Below are 8,358 nucleotides of genomic sequence, written 5' to 3' on the forward strand. Positions count from 1 at the left end.
TTCGATCAATGCGGGCACGGTTCGTTTGACCATTTGTCCCTTACAATACATCCTATCGATCGATACCCTTCAGCTACTATTTCCTTGCTAACATCGGCATCCGAGGGTGATGCCCCCTAGTATTCGAGGTTGATTGTAGAGAAAACTCGGATACTATTAATGCCAGCTTTGACACCGATTCGTGATTGGTCCTTGATTCTAAGTTAGCAAGATCCACTGTTGCCTCGTTAAAATCCTTCCAAAAAAACCATTTGGGACAAAATCGGCTCGATGGAAAAAGAGTGCAATGCGTGCTTTCAGACCTAAAGACTTCGTGCCACTCCTTGTCGATCACCTGCAAGTGTTAGCCCAAAAAATAAAAGAAAATGAAGGGGTTCGTACCTTAGCACTAATATCGTTTTAGGTGAGTTACATTTCAATTGCTTGATTGTTGTTCCCCGTTAATCGTTCCGAGCTTATAGGATCCTTTCCCGGTGACCTCGAGAATTTGGTATGGTCCTTCCCAGTTTGGACCCAACTTTCCGTCGTTCAAGTTTCGGGTGTTTAATGTGACCTTCCTTAGTACTAAGTCCCCAATATTGAAATATCGAAGGTTGTCTCTTTGATTATAATACCTCTCGATCCGTTGCTTTTGAGCAGCCAATCGAACAAGGGCTGTTTCACGCCTTTAATCCAATATCTCCAGGCTCATATTCATGGCCTCTTTCATGCGTTCTTGTGATAGGAGATCAAAAGCAATTAAAGAGAATACTTTGTGTTCATTCAATGAAGCTGCTAAATTCAACGTCGACTTCATCGAATTTGATGTTCAGGTGAGATGATAACCCTCTAAATCATGCGTTTTTCAGACCATTTTTCACTCTTCTGTTTCCATTTTTTTAAAAAATTTAAATGTTGCTTTCGGTGGTTCAGAATTTTAAGCAAGAATTTTTTTACGTGTCAACACAACTTTGAGTAATTTAGCTTATTATTACAATGGCAGAGGCGTTGAGAATTATTTTTGATCCTTTTTGGAAAACTGCTGGAAACGACACGAGCCACCGCGTATACGTGGCAGGTGGTGTCCAATTTTGTCACAAAAACCTCTCGATTTACTTGGTCAAATAAGTAGTTTTCATATACAATTATTTACCGAATCTTTTAATTTTTGTAGATATTTTAGTCATCATAAAATTATAACGTATAATACTATTTATACTGTGACTAACATCCAAAACTCTATTTTTTTTTTGAAGAATTGATCGGGTCACACCACAATTTAGATGTTTTGATCTTTGTACTCCAATCTCATCATTTCATTTTTGTATCCGGAGTATTTATTTATTTATTTATCTATTTGAAGAGAAAGGCAAAAGCATAGATAGAACTTCAATCCTAAGATTCCTGGTTTCTTTGCTCGTGTTGATTTGTGTCCTTTACTAGATTTTCGATACCTAGGAAAATACAATTTTTATTTCTTTCTTATTACGCAGTGAATTACCTTTAACAAAAAGAAGAAAAAATCGTGGTCGTTTGTGTGTTCTTTTTGGGAATTGGAGATAACTTGTTTGGTATTGAATTGTCTGAGCTAAATATTTTCTTTCATTTTGTGTCTGGTTGTCTATTTTTCCTATGCATATTTGAATTCAATGAGGCACTGATTTTTTTCTTTCTCTTTTCAATTTGTTTTCCTCCTTTGGAAATCGGCCCTGGTTCTTGGTAGGTTTGCTTGCAAAATATAACGGGGCAAGCAAAGAACCATAGATGAAACTGTGTATCAAAATCTTTTTGTAGGTAACAAGAGATGGCCATCCAGTTATTTTCCATGATATCTTCATTCTTACACAAGAAGAGGTTGGTTACAGAAAATCCACTATAACCAATGCTTAAATATAATAACTTGAGGATGTCCTGACTCTTAATATGGACATTACAATTACTTTTCAGGGAAAGTTGATTGAGAAAAGAGTAACAGCTGGGTATTCTATCAGATTCTACTTCAATTGTTGCGAAGCCACTGGGATTCGAACATTGAGTCCTTGGGTGAAAGCTTGAACAACCCAATCATCAACGACCGGGTCCATCCGTTTCATTTGGAATCGAGACACAAATTCTCTGGGCATTTCATTATCCTTCTTACGTTAAAAAGGTCCGAGTTTCTGGTTTCAACTTGGATGGCCCCGGCGTGTGCCTTTACGAAAGAATCTGCAAGCATAGCAAATAAGTCAATAGAATTATGTGGTAAATTGTAGTACCATATCATAGCTCCCTTTGATAAAGTCTCTTCGAATTTCTTTAGAAAGACAAATTTGATCTCGTCATCCTCTAGATCATTCCCTTTGATAGCACATGTATAAGAGGTGACATGCTCGTTCGGATAGGTCGTTCCATTATATTTAGGAATCTTGGGCATGCAGAACTTCTTGGGGATCGGCTTGGGATTCGTGCTCGGGGGGAAAGGTTTTTGCACAAACTTTTTGGAGTCCAGACCCTTCAATATCGGTGGTGCCCTCGGAATTTGATCGACCCTGAAGTTGTAAGTTTCTATCTTCTTGTCATTTGACTCAATCTTCTTTTCCCCTGACTCAATTCATTTTGTCACTTCTTCTAGCATCTTCATGATTCTTTCGAGTATTTGGTCTCCGAGCATCTTCGAGTATTTGGTCTCCAATTCTTTCTCCTTTGATTTCCTTGAAATCGATTCGTCCCTACGAACAACTTCCTGGGATGGCTCGGGCTCGATTATGCTCAGTGAGTGATTCTGGTTTTAGAGCTGGGCTATCGCTGCCTGTTGAGCCTGCAACATTTTGAAGATCACCCGCAGGCTGATCCCGCCATTCGCCGCCATGTGTGCTTTGAGCGATCCCAACAGACACTGCCCTTGGGATCGATGACCAAATTTGCATTGATGGTTACATGTGAGCTGACGTCAATTAGATCTACAACCGGATCGAGGTTGTAGGGGTGCTAACTGAGAGTTCGACATTTTGGTCCTAGACACAAAGGTACTCTAAAGAACAAGTGTAAAATATTGTGTGTTATGAAAGTTTGTACCAGGTAATCACTATTATCCTTAGCCTCACGACGAGTGCCAGACTGTTTACCCTCAAAATCTGATAACAATTGAATTTATGTGCAGTTTTAAGAAAACGTAATATAACTTGATACAAATTAAGAAAAGAGAATAATATTGAAATTGATGATAAGAGAATAAATGCAAACTACACAAATTGAATAGCCTTGGCCTTTGAGTTTTATCACCCTCGACCAAGAAATGCCTCAACTGACGTAAGAACAGAATAACAAGATGATAAGAGTTAGAAATAACAATGTATTGCTTTTTGTTGCGTATTACAATATGTTTTACAAATGATCAAACCTCCCTTTATATAATAGGGGAGTCCCATTTTTGATAAAATTCTATAAAAAGTAACCAATCTCACGATTTGCTAATTAATCGGCCTCTCCTTGATACGTGCCGAGATTTTCACTGTGATCTCCAATTGATCCTAGATATTTCGGCCCTCCGTTATTTGGCTCAACAAAGTCCCCTGGATATTGTTCGGTCCTGGAGTCACGAGCTCAACGATTTAACTTCATGCCTTGGTTTGATATAACCCAGGTTCGAGCTCTGACCTGTTACATTTCAGCCTCGGCCTGTCATACAATGGACGAATCCGATTTCAATCGTGTACAGTTATACTACAGCTCTCTCTAGAGTGGTGAGATTTATGTAGGGCAACGTTATATATATATCTTCTTCTTTACTTACGTGAGCACTAGTAGTCGTATTCTAATGGTTTAGATAATAAATGATTTCCAATTTGATTTGTCCCAATTATACATAAATTTATACTCCATCGTTCTGCCCCAAGAAAAGGGAAAAAGGAACTAAAAAAAGAAAAGCTTTAACAATATGTTCATTCAAGGAGTGAACTTACAGCGAGCTTAAACCAAATATAATATCGCGCATGCTCTGTTTTTATAGCAAATTTTGTTTAATAAGGCAGCATCTAAAATTCGAGTGGACTTTATTTTTCGTATTGAGAGAATTCTTGTATCAATTTCCTTAAAATGTTTTCTATTACACTGGAGGATTAGGAAAGAGAAAGAGAAAATAAAAACAATAAAAACTGAACTCACACTTATTTTTTGTGCAATTTCCATCAATACTGCTAAATAAACTGTACATCTTGTGCGGAACTTCTCTCGGTTGACCTTTGAAAAGAAGGTTCAACTAACCTAATTGACAAAATCAGCAAGCTTGGAAAAAGTTAGAGAATCATGTCGAAATCAAGAAGTTGAACTTATGACGACAAAGCTTCTATGTTTTGAGGACAACACTAGATTGGCGTTGACCTAAGTACGGCACTGACAACCAACAATAATTAAACTATAGACTATTACATTTGCCAAAAACTCATTGACCTTTTGTCACGTATGTTTCCAAACTCGTACGAAATTCTAGTGCTCCATAGTCCATCATCGTACCAGATTCCACTGTTACACAACTTTTTCTATGTTTTATTTCCACAAAATCATAGAATTTCCAGGGCTATTACTTATAGTGCTCTAATTATTTTCACATACAGGTGCCGATTGTTCGAACAATTGTTTGGAAGAACTTCTTGGAATAAAGTTTCTAGAGAAATTACTATCACGACCCGATTTTTAACTGAGTCATAATCAGTATTCGGTATCTCAACTCGATCGAATAGACCTTATAATATATTATTCAACTAAGTCGAGAAAGTATTTAAATCCAAAAGATATATCTTTCTTAAATTTTGAAATATAATCTGTGTTAATTTGAGTTCCCTCCTAAATTACTAAAGACCTTGATTCTTTACTCTACTACTTGTGCTTAAACATAATCTATAGAAAAGTAAAGAACAAGCAATTTATCTGTAACGATCCGACCGGTTATTTCAGGAGTCACAATTCTGTTTTCCCCGTTTCTGTTCTCTTTTGTGTTCTTCAGCTGTGTTTTATCGTATCATGTTGGTTGATTCGGGTCCGGAGTGGTTTTGGAGTGGAATGAGACACTTAGTCTCCTATTTAGAAGCTTAAGTTGGGAAAAGTCAATCGGATGCTGACTAATGTGTAAACGATCTCGGAATGGAATTCTGAGAGCTGGAGTAACTTCGTAGTGTTATTTGTGACTTGTGGGCAAATTTTGAGGTTATTCGGACGCGATTTGATAAGTTTCGACATCGTTGTGGAATTTGGAGACTTAGAAGTCCTTAGGCTTGAATCCAAGTATGATTTGGTGTTTTGACGTTGTTTTGAGTAATTCGAGGGTTCCACAAAGTTTGAATGATGTTATGGGATGTGTTAGTATGTTCGGTTGAGGTCCCGAGGGCCTCGAGTGAGTTCTGAGTGGTTATCGGATCACTATTTGGCTTTGGGAGTTAGAAATACCTGATATGATATCTGGTATTTTGAAAGTTGCAGGTCTCGGAACATTAGGAAGTGCGACCGTGGTAGGAAATTCGCGGACCGCGGTGGAAGAATGCAGCCGCGGTAGATGTTCATGGACTACGATGAGGAGAGGAGGTCAGGTTGGCGGCCGCAATTAATTTCACGCGAACCGCAGCAGGTGAGGGTTGAGGTTTGCGGCCGCGATGGAAATTCTGGTAACCGCGGTAGTGGTTGCGCGGCCGTGGTGAGGAATGTGTGGACCGCGAAATGGAGGTTCACAGGGCACTATATAAGCGAGATTTAGGGTTTTATTTCACATTTTGGACTTTGGGAGCTCGGCTTGAGGCGAACTTTTGGGAGTTTTCAAGGAAATCATTGGGGTAAGCAATTCTAATATGGGTTTGGCTAATAATCATGAATATATCATTGATATCATCTTTTGATTAGTAATTTGGGAAAAAATTGTGAAACTTCATAAAAAGAACTTTTGGGATTTGAAAGTCGATTCGAAGTCGCAATTGAGTGAAACTAATATGGGTAGTCTCATAATTGAATGAGTTGTCGGATTTTATAACTTTTGTCGGATTTTGAGATGTGGGCCCGGGGCTTGACTATTGCGTTGACTTTTGGCCTTGTAATTAGCATTTTCTTATGAGATTGATTCCTTTAGCTCGTGTTGATTGTCGAATTATTTATGGCTAGATTCGGAGCGTCCGGAGGTCGATTTGAGGGGCAAAAGCATCGCGGATTAGGATTTTGGCTTGGTTGAGGTAAGTCAAAACCCCGAGCTATGTGCTATATGATTGTATTGAGGTGACGCACATGCCAAGTGACAGGCGCGTGGGCGTGCACCGTGAGGATTGTGGTCTGGTTCATTCCATGGCACTGCGTAGTGGCTCTTTCTTGCCAATATCCGTGTTTTATTATGTGACTAAGTTGATGAGCTGTAAATTACGCTAATAATCATGTTATGGCTTTACGCCGATACTGTTGAGACCCGAGTGGTCATTTCTTGCTGTCATCTCATTAGTTTTATTGATATTTTGTACTCAATCTTGTTCCTGCATATCATATCATGTCTCAATCTCAGTTGTTATTATGTTGGAACATCATATCATTATTTCGGGCTAGTTTTCATGGCATTGTGATCCCGTGGGTGAGACTGGAGAGTGATGACTAAGAGAGGTCGAGAGCCTGATTATGAGTGACAGTTACGGGTCAAGCTGCACGCCATAGCAGATTGTTGATTATGCCTTCATTGGCTTGTTATAGCGCTTGGGACGTAGGATCCCCTCTGGAGTTTGCACACCCACAGTGGGCGCGGATGATATTATTGAGGGATGAATTTCCTTGGACATGGATTTGTCCAAAGTATTCATATCTGGAGATAGATTTCTCCATAGGGTTGGGTTACCCTTTTTCCTCGGTACTGAGTGACGTCTAGTCATTGTTGAGTATGTTCCGGGATGGATTTCCCTGGGCTGAATGGCCATATGCGGTACCGAGTGGTTGAGTGTGTATACATATATACCTAGAGATAGATTTCTACTCAGGGTTGGATTACCCTTGTTTCCTCGGTACTGGATGACTTGTAGTCAGCACTGTATTTGTTCTGGGATGGATTTCCTTGGGCCGGATGACCATATGCAGTACCGAGTGGTTGAGCACTTGAGAGTGGGAGCACATGGTGCATTTCATACATTTTGTGTATTGGCATGTAGAGATAGCTGAGCTTTATATCTTATATTGTTCAGATCTGTATTTATTTCACTGTTGAGTTGTATTCCTCAAAATAATAGCATGCTTACTTTACTGCATAGCTTATTTCTATTTTTTGTTGAGTTTACGTTTGTCACTACCTATTAGTCCATAGGTTGGACTTGTTACATTCTGAGTTGGTGTACTCACGTTACCCTCTGCACCTTGTGTGCAGACCCAGGTACTTTCGGTCCCAGTGGAAGTCATTGATCGAGGTTGTAGGCTTGGGAGATTGTTGAGGTATCTGCATGGCGTTCGCAGAATCTTGACCCTCCTTCTCTATTCTAGTTGTGTTTCAGTTGTATTCAATAAACATTGTAGTAGACTATGTTATTTCTCTAAATGCTCATGTACTCCGTGACACCCTTGTTTTGGGCTGGTTGAATTGTGTTATGGATTTTGCTTATGTTATGAACAATTTATTTTCTTAAATGATAAAAGTACTCTTCCGCAAATGTTCTAATTAGTATTGTGGTTAGTTTTTCATTGAGTTGAGGCTGGCCTAGTTCCACGATAGGCGGCATCACGAGGGTTGAGTTTGGTTCGTGACAAGTTGGTATCAGAGCCTAGGTTACATAGGTCTCACGAGTCATGAGCGGGTTTAGTAGAGTCTTGCAGATCGGTACAGAGACATCTGTACTTATCTTCGAGAGACTGCAGAACCTTTAAGAAAAGTTCACATTCTTGAATTCTTTTTGTGCGAATTTGTTGATTCTGGAACTAAACTTCTATTATTATATTCTCTCACAAATGGTGAGGACACGTACTACCGGTCAGGACGGACATCCACCAGTACCACCAGTTGGGGCCGCAAGAGGCCGAGGTCGTGGTAGAGGCCGTGGCAGAGGTAGAGGTGCAGCTTGCACCACAGCTAGGGCAATACCAACGGATCCACCAGCTACCCCAGTTCAAGATTAGGTTTCAGGTGTGGATGCCCTAGCGGGACCAGCTTAGGCACCAGCTGTGCCTATGGCTATTCTAGGTCTTCAGGAGACCTTGGCTCAGATTCTGACAGTGTGCACCAGTATTGCTCAGGCTGTCGTTGTTTCTACTACAGCAGCTACTTCCTAGGCCGGCGGGCCGCCCATACAACCAAGCAGGTTGTTCAGTGACTTCAGACACCGGGGGCACCACCAGCCTAGCAGGTTGCACCTTCTTAGGACTATGTGTTCCCAGTCATGCTTGAAGACGAGAAACGGA

The 8,358-nt window shown here is 40.1% G+C and overlaps 1 long non-coding RNA gene across 1 annotated transcript; it reads left to right on the forward strand.

The window, feature by feature from the left end:
* Positions 1-725: 725 nt before the first annotated feature.
* Positions 726-2,989, forward strand: LOC138879888 (uncharacterized). The gene is made up of 3 exons (XR_011402720.1): positions 726-812; positions 1,703-1,833; positions 1,927-2,989. It is a non-coding gene; the product is annotated as an uncharacterized lncRNA (long non-coding RNA).
* The last annotated feature ends 5,369 nt before the right edge of the window (positions 2,990-8,358 follow it).

This window comes from Nicotiana sylvestris, chromosome 1 (genome assembly GCF_000393655.2).
Source record: "Nicotiana sylvestris chromosome 1, ASM39365v2, whole genome shotgun sequence".
NCBI classification, from domain to species: Eukaryota; Viridiplantae; Streptophyta; class Magnoliopsida; order Solanales; family Solanaceae; genus Nicotiana; species Nicotiana sylvestris.